At 44.7% G+C, this 23,741-nt stretch overlaps 1 long non-coding RNA gene across 1 annotated transcript in view; it reads right to left on the bottom strand.

Annotated features, from left to right (window-relative positions):
* Positions 1-5,490: 5,490 nt before the first annotated feature.
* The window catches only part of LOC306930139, a 50,419-nt gene continuing 32,168 nt past the window's right edge, over positions 5,491-23,741 (bottom strand). Inside the window, exon 3 of the long non-coding RNA XR_013790856.1 lies at positions 5,491-5,637. This is a non-coding gene — a long non-coding RNA (uncharacterized lncRNA). The remainder of the gene's footprint in view (positions 5,638-23,741) is intronic.

The following is a 23,741-nucleotide window of genomic DNA, read 5'->3' as shown; positions in this document are numbered from 1 at the left end:
GGACAGTGGAGTTCTTCTCTTCTGCTCGAAGCTCTTTCACTTTGTAGGGTTGACACGAATCACGATTATGGCATTTTACTTGACAATGAATTGTCACACAAATGAGAGCGACGAAGGATTAAATCGTGTGTTTGGCGTCGGACCTTGAAACATGTTTCGTAAATGAAAAGTATGAGAAATAACAACCAATTTTGGGCGGGAACCCCTTTTGGTGTTTTAAGGCATTATGTTATACTTTAGCTATTGAAAAATAGCAGATCTACAAGCTCATAGCGCGGCACCGAGTGCCGCGCTATGAACTGAATGTGCCTCAAATCTTTGAATATATATATACAGAGTGAACATTTTAACTCAAATCTTTGCTTCTGGGGAGGTCCCTGGAACAACATATTTTCAGATGGGGGGTGGAGGCATATTACATATAATTGTTGGGGTCCTTGACATGAAATATTGAGCACCACTGATACAGAAACATAGGTATTTCAGAAAACTGAAAAAAACTGAGATTTTTTTAATTTCGACGTCAGGCCTAAATAACTTAACCAGAGGTTCAGGCCGCTAACGGCCCTCGCCTACATTGCACCGCCAATCCGACTGATATGCCCCCCATTAGGGAGATCTCTGTATCTGTCAGTCAGTTGATGCTTGTTATCCATACGAGGCAAACGGCTCACAATAAAAGGCCTACAGTATATTTATATATAATACATAATAGTTCAAAAACTAGCCATGAATCTTTCATTGAGAATTGTTCTTCCTCGAACAATGACCTCAGGGGAGAGATAAAGTATTCATGGTCCATAGTAACTGCATCATGTGATCTCAACACCCTCATGAGTTGAAGCACGCTACTCTTACGCTATACTCAAAGTGGGGTCCTGGGACCCACAGGGGTCATTGAGGGGGTCCCAGGGGGTCCCCAGCAACAATAGTTGATATCAACTATAGCATCAACATTAAAACCATAACCCTATGGGCCTACATACTGTGTATACATCCAGGACATTTTGGAATGGTTTCTTTTCAGAAACACTTTAACAACACTAATCTTGTACAGGGGGTCCCCTGGCATGAAATATTTTATATATTATATATATATATTTTTTAATATTTTCAGATGGGGGTCCGCGGCTAAATACATGTTAATTTGGGGGTCCTTGATATGAAACGCCGTTATTATGTTGCGTAAACAAATGAACACAAGAATAATGATAGTGCTGTCAAACAAGTCTATGAAGCTATCTATGAAAACGTTTAATCTGCAACAAGTGGGGGTCCCTGCGACATCTCTCTCTCTCAGCTAAGTGGTCAGAAAGGGGGTCCCTGCGTCATCTCTCTCTCTCAGCTAAGTGGTCAGAAAGGGGGTCCCTGCGTCATCTCTCTCTCTCAGCTAAGGGGTCGTCCCTGCGTGGTCTCTGTCTCAGCTAAGTGGTCAGAAAGGGGGTCCCTGCGTCATCTCTCTCTCTCAGCTAAGGGGTCGTCCCTGCGTGGTCTCTCTCTCAGCTAAGTGGTTCAGAAAGGGGGTCCCTGCGTCATCTCTCTCTCAGCTAAGGGGTCAGAAAGGGCGTCCCTGCGTCATCACTCTCTCAGCTAAGGGGTCGTCCCTGCGTGATCTCTCTCTCAGCTACGTGGTCAGAAAGGGGGTCCCTGCGTCATCTCTCTCTCAGCTAAATGGTCAGAAAGGGGGTCCCTGCGTCATCTCTCTCTCTCAGCTAAATGGTCAGAAAGGGGGTCCCTGCGTGGTCTCTCTCTCAGCTAAGTGGTCAGAAAGGGGGTCCCTGCGTCATCTCTCTCTCTCAGCTAAGTGGTCAGAAAGGGGGTCCCTGCGTCATCTCTCTCTCTCAGCTAAGTGGTCAGAAAGGGGGTCCCTGCGTCATCTCTCTCTCTCAGCTAAGTGGTCAGAAAGGGGGTCCCTGCGTCATCTCTCTCTCAGCTAAGTGGTCAGAAAGGGGGTCCCTGCGTCATCTCTCTCTCAGCTAAGTGGTCAGAAAGGGGGTCCCTGCGTCATCTCTCTCTCTCAGCTAAGTGGTCAGAAAGGGGGTCCCTGCGTCATCTCTCTCTCAGCTAAGGGGTCGTCCCTGCGTGGACTCTCTCTCAGCTAAGTGGTCAGAAAGGGGGTCCCTGCATCATCTCTCTCTCTCAGCTAAGGGGTCGTCCCTGCGTGGACTCTCTCTCAGCTAAGTGGTCAGAAAGGGGGTCCCTGCGTCACCTCTCTCTCTCAGCTAAGGGGTCCATGGTCTGAAACAGATTGAAGACCCTTGTGCTATATAGGGGATATGTTGAATTCAGCCCTTGCACAAGCACCGGAAAGTCAGTGCACTGCGGTCAACAATTTGCACTGTTATCTGGGAGACGTCACACATCCGGGGGGAAAGCCATATGTGACAGCTGTGACCGTTCTCGATTGTTGTGCCTCTTCCCTAACGTGATGACTGCACACATCAGCTCTAGCAACAAACAGTAAAAGTCAAAATAATCAGCTTGAACGAAAATGCGTTTCTCGGAAACCATTATTCAGATGAAGCCGTGCGCGTACAACAAACGCCGCCACCGCCACAAACGGAGGCGTCTGTGGAAAGAAAAAGAAGGAGGAGAAGAAGAAAAAAAAAGTTCCTTTCACTGCAGCTAAAGCATGATAAGAGCGTCAGTATTTCCACTCCCTTTATCATCAACCCCGTCCCAGACAATGGATTGAATTTCAAAAGCCAATAACCAAGGGAGATGTCCATTCTGCACGGCGGTTATCACAGCGTCCCGCGCAACCGCGCTCAACTCATTCTCTGCCCGCATGCCTGCCTGCTTGCCGCCTTTTCAAGAAAGAGAGGTGAAAATTAAAGTATATACTGGGAGGGAGAGTTGAGACTTGGAGAGGAGGAGGAAAAGGGGGATGAGCAGCCTTCATGCTTGGCCCTCTCCTTTCATTGGAGCGATAGAGGAACCCTCGAAGGCCATGGAGTGGATAGCTTTGTGTTGTTTTTTGTTTTTTTTGCTCTTCTTTCCTTCCCGTTAACTGAACGAGGCTTTTCAGGGTGACGGCGAGGAGTCCCGGTCCCCTGAGAGATGTTTGGAGGAACGGGGAGTGGTGAGCCAACATAATAAATATTCTTATCTGTTATTGCCATTGTAATGGGGACAGGCGAGGGGGGGGGGGGGGGGAACAGCGGATATCTCTGCTGGTACCAAGGGACCCGACGGCATTGACATGCAGAGGAGAGAGAGAATGAAATGAGAGTGAAAGAAAGAGAGAGGGTGTGTGTGTAATTATTGACAGGCCATTGTGCTGGGAAGGAGAGGGGATGAAAACAATAAGGAAGGAGAGGGGATGAAAACAATAGCCTTTTTCTGCCGCTGCCTATCGCTGGACCGTTATCTACCCCGGCTGTAGGCCGCTGGAACGTTATCTACCCCGGCTGTAGGCCGCTGGAACGTTATCTACCCCGGCTGTGGGCCGCTGGAACGTTATCTACCCCGGCTGTGGGCCGCTGGAACGTTATCTACCCCGGCTGTGGGCCGCTGGAACGTTATCTACCCCGGCTGTAGGCCGCTGGAACGTTATCTACCCCGGCTGTGGGCCGCTGGAACGTTATCTACCCCGGCTGTGGGCCGCTGGAACGTTATCTACCCCGGCTGTGGGCCGCTGGAACGTTATCTACCCCGGCTGTGGGCCGCTGGAACGTTATCTACCCCGGCTGTGGGCCGCTGGAACGTTATCTACCCCGGCTGTGGGCCGCTGGAACGTTATCTATCCCGGCTGTGGGCCGCTGGAACGTTATCTACCCCGGCTGTGGGCCGCTGGAACGTTATCTACCCCGGCTGTGGGCCGCTGGAACGTTATCTACCCCGGCTGTGGGCCGCTCCAATAAAGTACATGTCCAGCAGCTGTCGTTCTGCCCTCACCATACGCCCAATCCTCATCTATTGGTCAGGTCAACCCAAGCCCCCAGTGAGGCTCTCCAGCATTGAAGCACTCGGCCCTAGTGGTTGGAGCGTGAACTGCAGGCGGACCTGTGGATGCATGACCGGGAAACCCCGTGCAGCTGGGCTTTAACATTGAGCGCTCGGTTGCACTTCCACATTTGACCACCAAAATGTGGTAGTCAAATGCGGAAGTAGACGGTTCTTCCGGGTGCTTCAAAACGCCACTGAGCGACTTCCACTGACATGAATAGCTCCGGTTCAGTCTCTATCCTTTTATTACTCTATGGGTCAACCCCCCCGAGCCCCAATATGATGCACAGGGCCCTCCATGCCTGGTCGGGTCCACGAGTTCACGCAACGCCAATGGACTCAGTAGGACAATGGACTCAGTGGACAATGGACAGTGGACAATGGACTCAGTGGACAATGGACTCAGTGGACAATGGACTCAGTGGACAATGCAAATTGGACAATGGACAATGGACAGTTGACAATGGACAGTGGACAATGGACTCAGTGGACAATGCAAATTGGACAATGGACAGTTGACAATGGACAGTTGACAATGGACAGTGGACAATGGACAGTTGACAATGGACAGTGGACAATGGACTCAGTGGACAATGGACAGTGGACTTTGTTGACGGTGGACCTGGTGGTGGCCAACCCACCAGGGTTTTTTGATCCATTAAATGCACAAATGAGTATCTTGTGTGCATTCGGATTAACACACTGAGAGCACTGGTGTGCTCTGTGTGCTGGTGTGCTCTGTGTGCTGGTGTGCTCTGTGGCGTTGACTCCGGACACTGAGTCTGACGAAAAGAACAAGTAGTAATAGCTAAACGTGTACTAGACGAGGATAATGCATGCTGTGTGTGTGTGTGTGTGGGGGGGGGGGGTTGGCTTAGTGCTACAGGCCAGTCATTGCTGCTACTAAACTGTTGGTTATTATCTGAAACTCAGCGCATTGGACAATTCAGACGACAGATGTGAAACAGCAATGCATTACACCGTCTCCACATGCAAAGTGGGTTATTTCAGTGTGCACTATGCTGTCACTGCCAGACCTCATACACTCATAGATATTAAAAAAAATAGATGCCTCACTGGCCGCTGCAGTTCATTGGAGCGACGTGTCTCCCAATGAAGGCAGGAAGTCAAGCGGAAGTGCAGTGCTGGAGGCTTTTCTTTTTCTTTTTTTTTTTAACAAATCTTTATAACAGTCATGACAATACATGGGGGAGAAGACGACAGCCTTCACGTGGCCTCTCCTGTGAGTAGTGAGAAATGGTGCAAGACCAACTCACGAAACTAATGTCGCCAAAGAATCATCAAACCGGCAGACCAAGGTTCAAGCCAAGGTCACGACCAAGGCAGAGATTGTCCTCTCCAGGACCGGCAGACCCCTCTGTCGAAAACCAAGGTCTGTCGGTGCTCCAACTCAATGTTGAGGGCCTTACCACCGCCAAACTCGAAGTCATCAGACATATCGCAGAGTCCAACAAAGTGGCAGTTGTTCTTCTGCAAGAGACACACTGGGTGTCTGACGACAACCTCAAGCTACCTGGGTTCTTCCTCGCTGGATCCATCCACAGCAAGAAGCATGGAATGGCAACCTTCGTCCGGGAAGGATTGAGCTGGTCAGCCACCAGTCAATCGCCACCTGGCTGCTACATTGAGTGGCTGGTCACCAAAATCCAAGAAACATCTGTTGGCCATCTGATGATACACGAAAGAAGAAGAAGAATGACAATACATTACAATACGAAACTAAGACAAACACAATATTAATACAACAGTACAACTTCAGAGCCAGGGGGGATTAGATTACTGACAGAAAACATTAAAGAGTGAACACAAAGCAACAGTTCTCCGCAGCTTTCTTATTTAGAAGTGCTGAAGGCATTTTGCTGAAGGCACGCTGCGTCACTGCCCAAGTGACGTCACTCACGCGACTCCTCCATGTCTCTCGGTGTCACTCAAGTGACTACTGGCCAATCACAGCACATCTTTTCCGGGACTTATGTTACGCACGCGGAAGCTGCTCATTGAAGGCAAATGCTTTGCAAGGAATCTCGGGAAAATTGTGCCTTCAATAATGTGACACACGCCTCAAAGGGCGTCTACGTTTATATGTCTATGCTCATACTCATACACCATCAAACAAATGTTTTGGCTGGGTGCGTCTGAACACGAAAACAGCATGGTTGTTTTTCACCACCTGTGCGCAACCTAACACACACACAAACACATGCACATATTAACTGTATATATGGTGATTTTGGGTGTGCCAGAACAGTACAGTACAGTGACAGTACAGTACAGTACAGTAGAGGGTACAGTAGAGGGACCCCCACACGGTAACTCTGTCATTTCTCAACCGTTTTGGACACGGGGCGGCTCACCGGAATCGGGCCGGCACCATGGGTGCGTTCCTGTGGGTCTGGAACTCCCCCCCCCCCTGGGGACCCCCACACGGAGTTGCACCACTTACTTCACACGGGTGTGATTTTTTTCTTTTTTTTTATGGCCGCCACAATGCTTTTCCAATAGGAGTCACATGGTTTGACCAAACATTTTTGTTTGATGGTGGGGAGGGGCAGAACACCATCAAACAGAACACCATCAAACACAAATGTTTGGTCAAACCATGTGACTCCCATTGGAAAAGCATTGTGGCGGCCATTAAAAAACATTTTGTTTGCTGGTGTTTGATACGTGTATGCGTATGAGGCTCCAGAGAAGCCAGTGTATCTATTAGAGGTAAGCCTCTTGTTAAGTTTGTTGAGTGCTGGTTTTCTCTTTGAGAAATGTTCTTGTTAAGTTACTTTCCCGACCGCGCACCCGGTAAAGATGCCCAAAGTGTTTAAAAGCAACTGGAGTCGTGCGAGCTATTACCCTGATAAAAAGTTTGTTGAGTAGGCCTATAACTTCTGTTCATTTACATTAGGATTTCAAAAGTATTCTTTACCGTTAATATAAAATAAAACCTTGTGAATGACATTTAATTGCAGTTTTTATTATTTTCCCTTTTTTTTACAGCAACGCTGGTTTAGAATACATCATTGTAATTCTCCATCAAAATGATCTTAACCCATTTCGGGCGCGAACCCCTTTTGGTGTTTTAAGCATTATGTTATACTTTAGCTATTGAAAAATAGCAGATCTACAAGCTCATAGCGCGCCACCGAGTGGCGCGCTATGAACTTGTAGGTCTGCTATTTTTGAAAAATCGTGAAAATGTGCCTCAAATCATTGAATATATATTATTACAGAGTTAACATATTTTCAGATGGGGGGCGGAGGTACATATCATTTTTGGGGTCCTTGACATGAAATGTTGAGCACCACTGATACAGAAACATAAGGTTTTTCAGAAAACTGTCAGGATTTTGAACATTTTGACATTTTGTAAATGTCGACGTCAGGCCTAAATGGGTTAAATAACAGTGGCTTGCAGTATTATGTTAAACTGAAATGCATTTGGTAAAGAAGAAAGTAATCACACCAGAAATCACACGGCAGAACCAGAAACATTATCCTTTTTTTTATTTTCACAATCAATCTCCATCTTTAATTCTTTATTTTCATAATTAATTTCCATCTTTGTCCTTTAGTTTTTTGGTAATCAATCTGCATCTTTTCCTTTATTTTCAGTTATCAATCTCCATTTCTATTTGGTGAGTAGCAGTTTCATTTAATTCATATGTTCTTGCCAAGCTCAATCATCAGTGTTGTTCTGTATTACACATACAGTAATAAATGCATATTGGGTGAGTAAACGATAGAAATAAAGACAGTTTTTTGTAAGTTGAACTAGACTACTCCCTTAACTATACATTGCAGTGATGTAAATAGGTTTTCAATGTAATGGGTACCGGGGCGGGACCCAGGGGTGGTCTTTTAGATGGGTCCCAGGGACATTGTACCAGCTCAGTGGCCTTGTGCATGGTTAGAATGTCTGCCCTGAGACTGGGAGGTCGGGGTTCAATCCCCGGCTGGGTCATACCAAAGACTCTAAAAATGGGACCCAGTGCCTCCCTGCTTGACACTCAGCATCAAGGGTTGGATTGGGGTAAGTCCCTGCGACATACTAGCGTCATGTCCAGGGGGTGTACTTGTACATCAAGCTGCCTCACTCTACAGAAACAGGAGATAGGCTCCTGCCCTATCGGCCTCATGGCTCGGCAAGGCTACTTACCTACCTATTGTATGAGTTCAACAACATCTGAGTACAGTATTGCATCCCAGGACTCCCGGAGGGTGACATGATTGCGACTAAGGATGCAGGATGTAGCCTATTTGCATCACTGCGTTACATTTGTTCTTGCATCTCTGGGCTCTATTTTTATGTTTCAGTATACCTTTTCAATACCTAAAAACAAACAAAAATAAAAAGAAGATAGACCATTACTGCATCAAACGTAATCAAGTATTGACCAAGACATTGGTCAGACATTGGCCAAATTGTCAAATAATATAAGACAAACATTGGGGAAATAGCAGATCTACAAGCTCACGAGGCTTTGTCAAATCAATCAATATTGATTTGAAGTCAAATCGGCCGGTGCCATAGTTCAGGCCCATTGTACTTTAACATTACTTCATACATGTGGTGCACATGGTTGATGACTCTGTGGTATAAGTCTATATCTTATACCAGAGAGAGAGAGAGAGAGAGAGAGAGAGAGAGCGCATCACTGGAAGCATTTCCTGGACTTAAGCCATTATACTGTATAGTGCCAGTGAACACATTTTTAACAGAAAGCATTTTTTTCCTTCCATTTCTGTTCTGTCATCTGGTTTAATTTCACCAGGTTCTGTCATAGAAACAGATTGAGTCAGTGTGCATTCTGCTTGTATTGCATGACAGTTTTTTCCCCTTAGCAAGAAAAGCTAAATCACTTTGAGAGAGAGAAGGCTTTCTCTCAGGTAAAATGTTCCCTTAACACAATTCTTTGACATGCACACTTTGCACACGACATAGGCCTACATGTATTGTACATGTACAATACAGTAGGCTATATTATTGGCTCTTTTTGGGGAGTATTTTTGCTCAAACATTCAGTGACGTAATAGAAGGCATTGATTATATAGCCCAGCAGTGCTTTTCTCACAAAGCACAAGTTGTGACGGTTACACACACACACACACACACACACACAGTGAGGGTAAATAAAACTCCAAGGGTTCATCGGTTCCATTTTGTACAATTCAGACTGGACCGAACACATCCTCCCACACACACACATCCTCACACATCCTCACACACACACACACACACACACACACACACACACACACACACACACACACACACACTCCCATATCTCAATAACATTTACACTGTTAAATGAACAATCCGGCTGCAGCAGACCTACTGTATACTCGAGGCAAAACCTTTTTATTTTTGGCTTCGGCAGGGCTTGCCGAACTAGTTCTTAGACCAGTGGTTCCCAAACTATTTCATGTCAAGGACCCCCAAATTAACACTAATTAGCCCTGCGGACCACCATTTGAAAAGATATGCCAGGGACCCCAATAAAAGAAGATCTTTACGGCTCTAGCAGTGATTCTCAACCCGTTTAATTTCAAGGACCCCCAGTTTGACATGCATTAGTCTACGGACCCCCATTTAATGGCATTTCTATCTCTGGGACCCCCAATTTATATTGTAAAATCAATGCTAATTTAACTCTGAGAGCGTACAAATGGAACCAAATGGACCCGTTAGGGTCCATTTGGTTCCATTTGTACACTCTCAGAGTTACAGACCCATAAGGGTCCATTTGGTTCCAAACTATCATTTAGCTGGGTCCCCCCTGGAACTTCCTCAAGTACCCCTGGGGGTCCCCGGACCCCACTTTGGGGACCACTGTCTTAGAGGACAAACCTATTTTATACTCACTCTATGAGTTCTAAACTTTATAGACCCCACCCACTCGATAGTCTGCCTAGCAACATCACGGCTCGCTTGAGCCACTGCCCAGTGCCCACTGAGAAATGGTGTACAGTGCTGGAACCTCGCAACCTCGCAACGTGCTTTGACATAATTTGTCTCGAAGATCTCACCATTCCTGGCGAGGTGGAGTGTGTGCTAACTCTCTCCATTAATTATTTGCCATCTGGTTGTGTTTGCAGTTGCTTCTGAGAGGGATTATCCTAAGCCAACCTCTCTTCTAAACTGTCCATGGTACATTGATGACGGATTGCGGAGATAAAACAATATAAATTACAAGCGCATACGAGTGTCATCACCAATCACACATGATGTTTGGCTAGCGGAGGTGTTCGGCGAGAGAAAGTCTTGGATGTGTGCGAGAACTGCTGAAGCAGATGTAACTTTTAACAACTTTATATAGTAGTAAATTATTTCCCACACACTAAAGTTACATGTTTAAGCAATAACGATCATCCTTCTATAAATGTAGAGACTCAGGGGTGTCCCTTCTAGGGGCTTGACTGAATTACTATGTTTAGGGTATGGGTAGCCTGAGCTAACGCTAGACCTTTCTGGCCTAGATGGGAGGGCCGCGGCTCAGATTTACGCACCCCCACCATTGGTTCACCGATCTGTCCGTCAGCCCCGCTCTCTCCTCCCCCCCCAGTGCAGCACTGTTATTGTGTCGACCAGAAGCAGAAACCACTGGTTGCTGGAGAATACCATTCTAACGGACTGTCAAAGTTATTTCCACAGAGTCGGCAGACGTTGTTTTTTTTCTTAGACGGTGTGGTGGGTTCTTTAGCCATTCTCATCATTTTCCTCGCATAGCCTCGTTTGAAGTTCCACTGGTAATGATTTCCTCACGGTGTTATTTTGACGGGTGCACACCGCTCAGAGCCCTGACGTCACATCATTTGAAGCGACGCCTACGCGGAAGGGTTGACTCCCACGTTTAGGCCAGTGCAGCCCATGCGTAAATCCAGGCTTTCATTTTTCGCGCAGACGAAATGAAAGCCTGGGTATCGAGGCTAGGGTATGGGGGAAGACAGTGAGTTTCATCCTGGCATTTGCCAAGGCACCAATAAGGCAGAACTGCCAGTCAAAGTAAAGACTGGCCATTCACAGCACGTCCTCGCCAAAGAGTTATAAAGGATAGAGGGCGGAAATAAAATAAAAGATTGTATCCCATTGACTCTACAGATGCGGTCAATGCGTCATTTATATTGACCAGCTCTGTAGAGGGCACTCTAAATAAAATATGTCTGGCGGACATATTTTACTTCATGCCGCCCCAATAGAGAAGGTATAGGGTCCCGAGAGGCTTCCCATGCAGCCTGGAGAACTTTCAACAACACAAAACAATCTTTGTTTTGGGTGAGTATATAAGCAGCAAAGTAGTTTCGTTTATTTTTACCCCTCGAATGACAGTGAATTTTTTTGTTTGTTTGTTGGTGTGTTCCTGGCAGGGCGTTAGAGAGAACTTCCTAAGGTACTGGACCAAGGCTATGTTGGACTAAGAATAGAGGGTTTATGTGAATGTGATGTTCAAAATCTCCCAGCTAGACTTTGCACTGATGCACTGTGTGGGCCTTCTGTTACACTTGTGGTTAATGCCGTTTTAATTCAGGGTCACACTTTTTTGTCGATTAAAATTCAGCACTACGCTATTGATGGAACTGCTTTAATTCAGCGTTATACTGTTCTTAATGCCGTGTTAATTTAGCATTGCGCTGCTGATGCTATTGTATAATTCACTGTCCTGTTATGCTCATGAGTTCAGTAAAGCATTAAGGATTGTCATTAAGGATATTATTGGACACCGTTTCTTCCTGAATGAATATGGTGATGTATTATAAACCTCGTCAGCCTTATAATAATGCAGAAGTTCCAAATAACTAACAGTCTTAAAAAGTCAGCTGTACAAGATGCTTGAGAAATTTTAATAAAATATGGCAATATCTTGTGATTTCTACTGTTCACCGAAGGCACCAATTTGGGGTCAGCCGTCTTGAGCAGTGTTTCCCAAAACCTGGGTCGGGACCCATTTGTAGGTCATGGACAAAATTAAATGGGTCCCTTAATTTTTTTTGTTTCCTACATTTAGTTTTTTTTTTTTTTAATAAAATAAAATAAAAACATTCTCAAAAAAAGGTTAAAAAAAATCATCCATTAAATACAAATTCAATATTATTCAGAAATGTCATGAATAAATAAAAGAAATGTAAGAAATTCCATAGCTAAATTAGAAAACAAATGTTTAAGAAGTAGTAGAAAATAGCCGGTCTACAAGCTCACAGCTCTCAGTGAAGTGACACGCTGTGAGCTTGTAGATCTGCTATTTTCACTAGTTTTGGTCTCGGGCAGACGGCTAATTTCTCTTTTGGATGAGTTTAGGAACCACTGGTCTAGAGCCGTGGTTCCTTGAGGTGGACCCCTACAGGTCTGTATAACTCAAATGGAACCAAATGGACCCTTTATACACTGCGCAAAAAGCATGGAATACGGATGTGTATATTACAGGAAACTCCCGTTAAACTTTCCAACAAACTCCGGTAAACTCCCGAATTGTACCATCACACCTGTATATTAACTGTATATGCCCGCTAAACTTGAGGTTTACGGGCAAAATACTGTGCCCATAATTGCCCATTAAGTCCTCTTTTCACGCAGTGATACATGTCTGTATTATACCCATTATGTACAAAGGTGACATGCAGAAATAGCGAACATACAGTAGCAGATCTACAAGCTTGTGTCGTAATCATAATCGAGGCACAAGTTTGAAATAACCGTGGTATTGATTTGAAGTCAAATCGTCCAACGCTAGTCCACGTCCATTGTGTATACGTTAACATAACTTCATACATGTGTGGTGTTAATTGGAACATGGTTGATGAAGCTCTGTGGTATAAGTCTCTCTCTCTCTCCCTCTCTCTCCGGCTTCGTACACACATAAAGAACAACTGTTCTGTGCTCTGCCTGTGTTTCATGGCCGCCCCAATGCTTTTCCAATGGAAGTCACGTGGTTTGACCAAACACTTGTGTTTGATTGCCCCCCTCCGGATCCCCCCAATCAAACCACGTGACAAACCATGTGACTTCCATTGGAAAAGCATTGAGGCGGCCATGAAACACAGGCAGAGCACAGAACAGTTGTTCTTTATGTGTGTACGAAGCCTCCCTCTCTCCATGCGTCATGTTTTTCATTGTGCCAAACTCGCGGCAGCTGGGCCTAATAAATCCTAGGCAAAACCTAGGGAGCTCAAGGTAGCTTAAATAATTGATCAGCCTGAGCATGCAGCCTGGCAGCCGGCATGTCTGATATACAAGGAAATCACAATAAGATACGTCCGTGTCTGCTCGTGTGCGCGCCGCTTTCTCCATAAAATCAATTACAGTAAGACAATTTCTCGACTTTGAGGTAACATGCACATTTATGGACAGGCACACACGCCTTCGTCTACAGTGTATGTCTCTATTGCTCACACACACACACACACACACACACACACACACACACACACACACACACACACACACACACACACACACACACACACACACACACACACACACACACACACACACACACACACAAGTGTACACAGTGCACTTGTGCGCACACTGTCACACAGTAAAAAAACAAACAAAAATAAAACACACACACAGCCACTACATGACTACAGGATTGGTTTCCATGTACTGTTTTAGTGATTTTGTTCTATTTACCTATTAAAACCTGAGGCCGATTCTACAAATGTTTTCTGAAAAAAGAACTGTGTGGTTCTCAAACGTGTTCATGTCAAGGACCACCGAAAATTATATGTATATTGGCCGCAGACCATCTCAAAATATTTTGTTCCAGGGGCATTTCATGCTGTGTCCCATAGCAAGCATAAGCCAGCGGATTTTTTCATTTCCGGTTTGTACCGGATATTTTTACCGGATCGATTCGAAACTGGACGCAGCTGAGCACCGTAATGAATTGTTATTAAAAAAGGCGTGATAAGGCGCCATCGGCGCCGAGGTACATACGAAAATAGGCGTCAAAAGGCGAACTCTGCGCCTGGTGAGTTAAGGAAGGCCGGGTAGACGTGACGTCTGCAGAACACGGTCTACTTCATGTTATACAACCCTCACTACGTGACGCCGCCTTGTCCATAAAGAGCAGAGTTAAGGGGTGCTTCAAACGGGATATACATCACATACATCAAGAACTTGTTAAGAGAATGTACATGTACGTCCCCCGGGCTTAAGTGATACGTTGCGGCGAGTCCATTTAGCTGAAAATCCATGGGTGATCACTGGACGCCGTAATTGTCCACCGGGCATCGGGGACGGCGCCGCGGCGAGCTCCATAGGTGCAACCCCGCCGTGATAACTCATGTTAACTGTCCACTGCTTGACCATTAACCCATGGAGGACGGGAACGCAAAGCTTTGTCGCTGTAGCGTTTTAACCACTTGGACCATTATTTTAAACTTTAGCTGTTGAAAAATAGCAGATCTACAAGCTCGTAGCGTGGCACAGAGTGCCGCGCTATGAGCTTGTATATCTGCCCTTTTTGGAAAAATTGTGAAAATGTGACGCAAATCTTTGAATATATATATTCTTTCACAGTGAACGTTTTTATACTCTGCTTCTGGAGGTCCCGGAAACAACATATTTTCAAATGGGGGTTTGGCGGCCAATTACATATAATTTTTGGGGTCCTTTTTCAGGAAACTGTCATGATTTAAGAAGACATTTTGTAGAATCTGGCCTCAGTCCTAATTGGGTTAAACAGGGGACGGCGGTATTGGAGTTTTGACGCAGGGAGGAGGGGGGGGGGGTGAAGAATCAATATATTGGATGATAATGTATGAATGGGGAGGAGACACGTGTGAAATGGGTGCTCCATTAGGGGGTCATCACAGGGTCGTGCACACATACAGTAGACATCAAAGGAGGCTTCAGCCCCCTGCCCTTTTGCCCGTCTGTAAAACAACTGCCCTTTCCAGACCACGAATGCAGCATTCACTACATGGTGAAAGAAATGCAAATGCCACTCCTTTCCATGGCATGCCGGGAGGCAGCATTCAGGAGAATTGCTTTTTTTCCGAAGTCTCCTGAACGTGAACACAGTATTTTACGTTGAACACATTTGTTTAGAAATCCATGTCGTATACACCGCATCTCCACTATAGCTAGAGAGTGCTGGGTTGCGCCCCGAAAATAGCAGATCTACAAGCTCTCAATGCGTCGCAGCGTTGATACTAGGGATGTCCCGATCACGTTTTTTTGCTTTTTTTGGATCCGATTCCGATCAAAATCAGCCCCCGATTTCCGATCACGTGATCGGATCGGGACGACCCTAGTCGCAGCCCTCCTCTGAGACACAGACCAAGTGGACAGAAGTTGCCATCAGTGAGGACTGAGGACCAATGAAGATGGGTTGAAAATGGATGAAGTGGAACTTTAATAGCTGACATTTGCACGTACGTCTTTGCACACTTGTTTGTGTGCATTTATTATTATGTCCCTGGAGTCATTTTTTGGTGTGTGAAATTGTTATTGTGCTGAGAGAGAGAAAGAGATCATCCACTTCCTCCGTTGTCTGGGAACACCTGGCAATGAGTGATACTGTCAGCTTTTGTTTTTTTTTACAACAAAGCGTAGGCAGACATTTGAGGTAAAACCCAGTTTACTGAATATGGGATCAGTGGTCTAAAGTCTATAGTAATTAAGTACCCAGTTTACTGAATATGGGATCAGTGGTCTAAAGTCTATAGTAATTAAGTACCCAGTTTACTGAATATGGGATCAGTTTTCTAAAGTCTATAGTAATTAAGTATCCAGTTTACTGAATATGGGATCAGTGGTCTAAAGTCTATAGTAATTAAGTACATTTACAAGTATAGGCTACTTAACCCATTCTACAAATGCCGACGATTCTACAAATGCCTTCTACAGTTTTCTGGAAAACCCATGTTTCAGTTGTTCTCAAACATTTTCATGTCAAGGACCCCCAAAAATATATGTATTTGGCCGCCGACCCCCCCCCCCACCTGAAAATATGATGTTCCAGGGACCCTCCAGAAGCAAGTTAAAAACGTTGAATACTAGAATTTCGCGGGCCTTCGGCCCGCTCATCCTAGCGCCATGCGATACGCAAATAGGAAGAAGGCAATGGCAACCCATGATGTTTTCATTTATGCATTTGCTTGGAAAGCGCAAAGTTGCCAAGCTGGCTGAGTGGCCTTGTTTGGTTTTGTGTATTTGCGTATGAAAGCGAGCATGGCAAGGCGCAGGAACAGTATACTGTACTGTACTGTAAGTCTTTGTACTGTACTGTACTCATGTGTACTGTACTGTTCTCTGTACTGTTGTTATTAGTGTTGTGTTCTTATTTTTTATTATTATTATTACATGGAGTAATTTTCTGATGTACTGTACTGTACTCTGTACTGTTGATATTATAGTTGTTATTAGTGTTGCGTTCTTATTTATTATTATTATTATTATTATTACATGGATTAATATTCTGATGTGAGCTTTATTTCTGTACTGTACTCATGTCTCATGTGTACTGTACTGTTCTCTGTACTGTTGATATTATTGTTGTTATTAGTGTAGTGTTCTTATGTTGTATTATTATTAGCGTTTTATGGCGTGTGTGTGCGTGCCATTTGAGCTGCATCGCGAGGCGATCCAAACACCCCCCCCCCCCCCCCCCCCCCCCCGCACGCACGCACGCACACACACACACACACACACATGTCTGCAGTGATACTGCGTTGTACGTAGCTGTTTTGTGTTGCAGCGCGTTGTTGCAGCGTGCGCGTGTAGTGTTGGTGTTGTTCTTATCCATATATGCGCCTCGGTTCGTCCCGTTTGTTCCACGCCAGGTGTCGACGTGTCGACGCAGTCGTTCGGGCCATTTTCGTGTTTGCATTATTTTAACTGTGTATGTAATCGCGGCGCTCTCCATCCAAGTTAAAATCAGTGTGTGGGGTGTGTTGTTGTTGTTCTTCTTCTTCTTCTACTTTTGTTTTCCGGCAGGCTGTACAGTGTGTGTGTGTGTGGCTGGCAAGCGTGTGTGTGACGTGTGTGTGGCTGTGTGTGTGTGTGTGGCTGTGTGTGTGTGGCTGGCAAGTTGTTATCCTAATGTGTGTGTGTGTAGTGTGTAACGTCCGGTGGTGCATCCGGATGTAAGATACGTATCATAAAAACGCGTGGGTCACGTGGTGGGCTTTGAGCAAATGGGAGAGGGAATATAGTGTTGCCAGGTCCGCGTATTGTAAGCGAGTGGTAGTGTGTGTAAGTAGCGTGTTGAATGGCATTTTTTCTGTGCTTGTTTTCATAGACGTGGCAACAAATTAGCAACAGTAGCCAATGGGAAAAAAGGATGCAGTGTTGCCAGGTCCGCGAGTTTTAAGCGTGTTGTAGCGTGTTGTAGTGTGTGTGAGTAGCGTGTTGTATGGCATTTTTTCTGGGCTTGTTTGCATAGACCTGGCAACAGTGTTCCGTGGCCCGTGTGTGAGTGTGTGCGTGCGGGTGTGTCGGTGCTTGTGGCGTTTTTGTGTTTATTATTGATATTGATATTATTTGTGAGTGTGGAAGGCTGCCGGCTTTAGTGGCAGTGCAATGACAATTGTTCCGGGGGTGGTGTTGAGTGTCAGTGTGCTGCGCGACATGAGGAGATAGCCGTGGATCGACAAGGAGGGTAAGTCTGTGACGTCACTGTCGTGTGAGTGTAGCGTGTTGCAGTGTGTCAGTGACGTGTCGCAGTGTGTGACTTTGAGTCCCTTTTCCTGGGTTGGGTACACCTTTTCAACTGTATAATAGATATATTCAATGATTTGCGCCACATTTTTACGATTTTTCTAAAGTAGCAGAACTACAAGCTCATAGCGCGGCACTCGGTGCCGCGCAATGAGCTTGTAGATCTGCTATTTTTCAATAGCTAAAGTATAACATAATGCTTAAAACACCAAAAGGGGTTCCCGGCGTCCACAATGGGTTAAGTACAAGTCTTTCCAATGTTCTGTAGCCTACTTTTCCTTCTACTCCACTACATCTCTACTTTACTTTTATTTTGATTAAATATTATTACAAAACATACATCACCCACTTCAGCCCCATATGCATTTCGGCCATCTGAAAATAGCAGATCTCCAAGCTCACAATGGGCCGCGATGCAACGCATTGTGAGCTTGTAGATCTGCTATTTTTAAAAGATTGGAAGATTTGAAAACTTGTGAAATGAGACCAATTCTGCATAATGAGTATACTTTCTACTTTTGGTGGTCTAGTTTGGACCACTCAGTTCAGACGGGTCTGATTTTTATTTGAATCCTGAAAAGTAACTGTTTTGGAGATATGAGGTTTCCACCCGACAGAGACCATAAGACACTACACTGTCTGTACTGTTTATTTACAAAGGCCAATAAAAGCTGCTACTGTATGAATAAAGGTGATAAAAATCTGCTGTGATTTGATTAAACACACACACACGGTTACTGTAGCTAAATTAATTTTCAGTTATCTGGCCAACTGGCTTGAATCCCCATTACATACAGTAGCCTACTACATCTTAACTCATTTTGGACTGAGGTCGATAAAAAAAAGGCTTCTAAATCAAAAAAAAATTCTGAAAAACCTATGTTTCTATGTCAGTGGTGCTCAACCTTTTTCATGTCAAGGACCCCCAGAATTATCTCTATTGGGCCACGGACCCCCATCTCAAAATATGTAGTTCCAGGGAAATGTTCGCTCTGAAATATATATTCAATGATTTGCGCCACATTTTAACGACTTTTCAAAAATAGCAGACCGAGTGGCGCGCTACGAGCTTGTAGATCTGCTATTTTTCAATGGCTAAATTATAACATAATGTTTAAAACACCAAAAGGGGTTCCCGCCCAAAATGGGTTAAAATGGAAATGTCTTCAGTCTTATACTGTAGTGGGAGAATTATTGCTTCCCTTAATCCCTTTACACTGGGCTTAATTCAGTGATGCATAGTATTATCTTTGAACAATGCATCACCAATGATGTGCAAACATGCTAACTGCGTGCTTTGTGCTTTGTGCTGTGTGTGTGTGTGTGTGTGTGTGTGTGTGTGTGTGTGTGTGTGTGTGTGTGTGTGTGTGTGTGTGTGTGTGTGTGTGTGTGTGTGTGTGTGTGTGTGTGCGCGCGCCTGACAGGCATAGCAGCGTTAGTTGAGTGCTAGCATTGCTGAGTTCACAACTTTTCATCACAACTTTCACATAAAAAAACACAGCTTTTCATCAAGACAATTCCAAACATTGCAGTAATTCATGAATAAAATCAAGATATCAAATGAATTCCATAAATTAATCACAAAAAAACGTTTTAGAATGAAATGAAAATTGGCAGAATTAATTAGTTTAACTGTAACCCCCTCATGAGTGAGGGGGTTACAGTTAACAGTTAACTGTAACCCCCTCATGAGTGAGGGGGTTACAGTTAGGTTGGCTAGAGGAAATGTTTCTTTTTTCCATGTCCCCACAAAGACAGTACAACAAACGTGTGTGTGTGTGTGTGTGTGTGTGTGTGTGTGTGTGTGTGTGTGTGTGTGTGTGTGTGTGTGTGTGTGTGTGTGCGTACGTACGTATGTGTGCACGCCTGCACAGTGGCAGTCGGAGGCATTAATAGCGGGGGTCCCCGGGGAGAGCTGAGAGGATGGGAGGCGACTGATCATAAATAATCATTTACCCCACCCACCCATTCCCTGCTCCTGCGTTGACAGTCCTGATGGGTACAGGTGCACACCGACGTCCCATACAGTGTCAATTTAACTGTGCATATGTAACCAAATGGACCCGTTATACAGGCTCAGAGTTACAGAGTCAATTTAGTTCCATTTCTGCACTCTCTAGGTTACAAATGCATCAATTAACACTGAGTATTTTCCGCTATATAGGCGAGGCTAACAGACCACGACACGTAATGTTGTGGCGGGCCCCCCCACCCCAGAATGAGATTAGAGTGGAAATCGGAGAGCACTTTATTGAGATATGGGAGGGTCGGTTCGGTCCGATGTGAGACATTAACTAAAACAACGCGCGAAAGAGGCGCTGACAGTTCATTTGAGCGTGCGATGTCCAAAGAGAAGGTATCATAATGGAGGCGATGGGGGGTAGGGAGGGGGGGGACGTAATGAAAAGGTAAATGAGAATCAAATATGCCCGGCCCTGTATTGTTATGTGGGTTATTTATCTTTTAATCAATAGCCACCTTAGCCATTAGGTTTTAATGTGTACTTGGTAGTTGCAAAGCCCTGGAAATTAAACTGTGGTGGAAATCAACAGCTCCTAATGGCCGAGCCCCAAGGGGGGGGGATTCACTCATAAACATACGTACTATGGGTCGCCATTACTGCGTGGGGGAAAGGAACGGAGTATCGACTAGTGCGTGATGTAGAAAGGACAAAAAAGGAAGAAAATAATATAAGAAATAGGAAATCACTGTGAACAGAGCGGTTAACACAATGACGATCTATGTTGTACTTAAAAACTATGTCAAAAGGCTTTGTTTAGCATGATTGGTTAAGTAATGACTCACAGAGAACACAATCACTATAGAGCTTGTCGTTAGTCGCAGTACTAAGTACCGACCAGTCATTGGTCCGACAACGACAACCTACCTCAAACCCTAACCTAACCATAACCACAAGCACGGAGCAGCGCATGTTCGCCAACCTTAACGCATGGTCGCCAACCTTAACGCATGTTCGCCAACCTTAACGCATGTTCGCCAACCTTAACGCATGTTAGCCAATCTTAACGCATGTTCGCCAACCTTAACGCATGTTCGCCAATCTTAACGCATGTTCGCCAACCTTAACGCATGTTCGCCAACCTTAACGCATGTTCGCCAACCTTAACGCATGTTCGCCAACCTTAACGCATGTTCGCCAACCTTAACGCATGTTCGCCAATCTTAACGCATGTTCACCAACCTTAACGCATGTTCGCCAATCTTAACGCATGTTCGCCAACCTTAACGCATGTTCGCCAACCTTAACGCATGTTCGCCAACCTTAACGCATGTTCGCCAACCTTAATCCGGTCGTTTTCCGCATGTCGGACTATTGACATGTCGGAAAAGCGTACGCACCACCCGCAACAGCGGGTGGTAGCGGGACACTATAAAGCTGCCATTTGGAACTTATTCTATCAACAGGTTTGTATACAGTACATCTTATACATCTAAAATGGGACAATCATGCATTCAAAGATGTTTCTAGAAGCTTTGTCATTGGTCGATTTGCCTGTCTACTTCCTGATTGGTTAGTCATTTCAACCGGGTTTTTTTTCGACCAATGACAAAGCTTCTAGAAACATCTTTGAATGCAGATCTGCAGATCTGTGACACATCCCTAGATGTGTCACAGAGACTACAATTTGTTTGGGGGTGTTTTACTCATTGCTGTCTGTCTGAATACCAACAAATAAATGAAAAACAAAGTCATTAAAATGTTGACATATTATTGCTTACAGCAGCTTTAATCAGGGCTTCCAGACTCTTAACCCATTTTGACCTGAGATCAGATTTTAAAAATGTCTTCTAAATCCTGACAGTTTTCTGTCCTTGACATTTTCATGTCAAGGACCCCCAAAAATATATGTAATTGTCCGTCTGACACCCATCTGAAAATGTGTTGTTCCATGGACCCCCCCCCCCAGAAGCAATTGATTGACAAACAAAATATTTGAGTTAAAAATGTTCGCTCTGAAATATATATATACAAAGATTTGCACATTTTCACGATTTTTCAAAAATAGCAGATCTACAAGCTCGTAGCGCGGCACATGAGCTTGTAGATCTGCTATTTTTCAACAGTTAAAAGTATAACATAATGCTTTTGAAACACCAAAGCACCGTTTTGAATGGGTTAAAGTCTCCTCCGGTGAAGCAAAGTGAATCAGGCACCAGTTGGACGGAGACAAAGGGAGGCGAAGGGGCTGTGATTTAATTTATGGCTCCTGCTCGCACGTCGCCGCACGCCTGACTACGTCTCAAAGTGGCATTTATGATGTATGAAATCAAATTACGGAGGAACATCCACCATACGCAAAACCAACCCGACGCACCTGGACACACTTCCTCTCACTTCAGCAGAGTCCACAAAGACGCCGTTGTTGTTGTTGTTGTTGTTGTTTGCCCGCGTCCGTCTGTCCATCCCTCCCTCTGTCTATCTCTCCTCTATCTTCTCTCTCTCTCTCTCTCTCTCTCTCTGTCTGTCTTTGTCTCTCTCTCTCTCCTTTGTTTGCAGAAGCAGACTATAAAGTCTAACTTTTATTAGGCTTACCGTAACCATTATGCGTAGGGATTGCCAGTGACTGACAGGTATTGACGAGCACAGATCCGGCCAAACAAAAGAGGGTCTATCATCTAAACCACTACAGTACACAGTGTTTACATTTCCCTCTGACAAAGATCGAAATGGACCTGTGAGGCCGTCCAAAAACAAGAAGGTTCCCCAAAGCACAGCTTGTTCCTGAAGGTGATCAGGCGTTTTTCCGTCCAAGCCTCTCTAAACTAGTGCTGCTTCAACGGTACTGCAGCCCCCATGATAGGAAAGTTATTATTAATATTAACCCATTTAGGCCTGGGCCGTGGCTCAGCGGTCCGGGCACCTTGGCCGGTAGTCCGAGTTTGGCAGTGTGCCACGGGTTCGACTCCCAATCCCGACGGCCTTTACTGCATGTCACTCCCCCATCTCTCTCCCCCATTTCCTGTCAGCCTACTGTCTGTCCCTCTATAAAAGAAACTATAAAATAAAGGCGAAAGCCACAACAAAAAAACATTAAAAAAAGATATATATATTAACCCATTTAGACCCGAGGACGATTGTCTTCTAAATCTAAATCCTCACAGTTTTCTGAAAAACCCATGTTTTTGAAAAATGAAAATGTCAAGGACCCCCAAAAAATATATGAAATTGGCCGCCGACTCCCATCTGAAAATATGTTTGCTCTGAAAGAATATATATTCAAAGATTTGCGCCACATTTTGCCGTTTTTTCAAAAATAGCAGATCTACAAGATCTATGAGCTTGTAGATGTGCTATTTTCCAATAGCTAAAGTATAACAATGCTTAAAACACCAATAGGGATACCCGTACAGAATGGGTTCAAATGAACAGATCCCAGAACGCTCCCCCATAACACATACTGTAGGTTGTTATATGGCTTGTACAGCAGCGGTTCTCAAAGTTGGGTTCCCCGTTACGATGAAACCTAATGGACCCTTAGTGGTCTGTGGCCTATAATGCGTACCACCATTGTACAGCTTAAAAGTAGGTCTGGTTTCGTTTGTATATTATATTTTGACTAGCGATACGAAAGGCATGACTTCGTAGTACACCGAATCGGAATTAATGTTACAGTAAGCAAAATTGTACTAATTTAAGTCACTTCTTTTTAATCCCGAGGATATGCTGTGTCAGTGAAAATACAGCGTAAGGCCATGTACGGCTGGCATTAGGTAATAATTAGGCGAGAGCAGATCGAGCTCTCAAGAATTTCTTCTTTCTATTTTTAATGTCAAGGACCCCCCAGATAACATTTTGTCCCCCGGACAGAATTTCGTTGTTAGATATAATTAATATTAAAAAAAGAAAAATAACTACAGTAACTCGCGATCGAAAGATAAAAGTGGGAAGAAATATTAATGACTATTCTTCTGTTTTTTGGGAGGACCAGCTTTGAGAAACCACTGAGCATGTTGTTGCTCTTACACCAAAACCTTGTATCTCCATTTCATTTATTTCTTTATTTTTTGCAACTTAATGCAATGATAACTGACCATGATACTGACCATGGTGCTGACCATGATACTGACCATGGTGCTGACCATGATACTGACC

The sequence above is a fragment of the Electrona antarctica genome (assembly GCF_951216825.1).
Source record: "Electrona antarctica genome assembly, chromosome: 9".
NCBI classification, from domain to species: Eukaryota; Metazoa; Chordata; class Actinopteri; order Myctophiformes; family Myctophidae; genus Electrona; species Electrona antarctica.
Note: the sequence above shows the minus strand (reverse complement) of the source record. Positions and strands in the feature narration are given on the sequence as shown.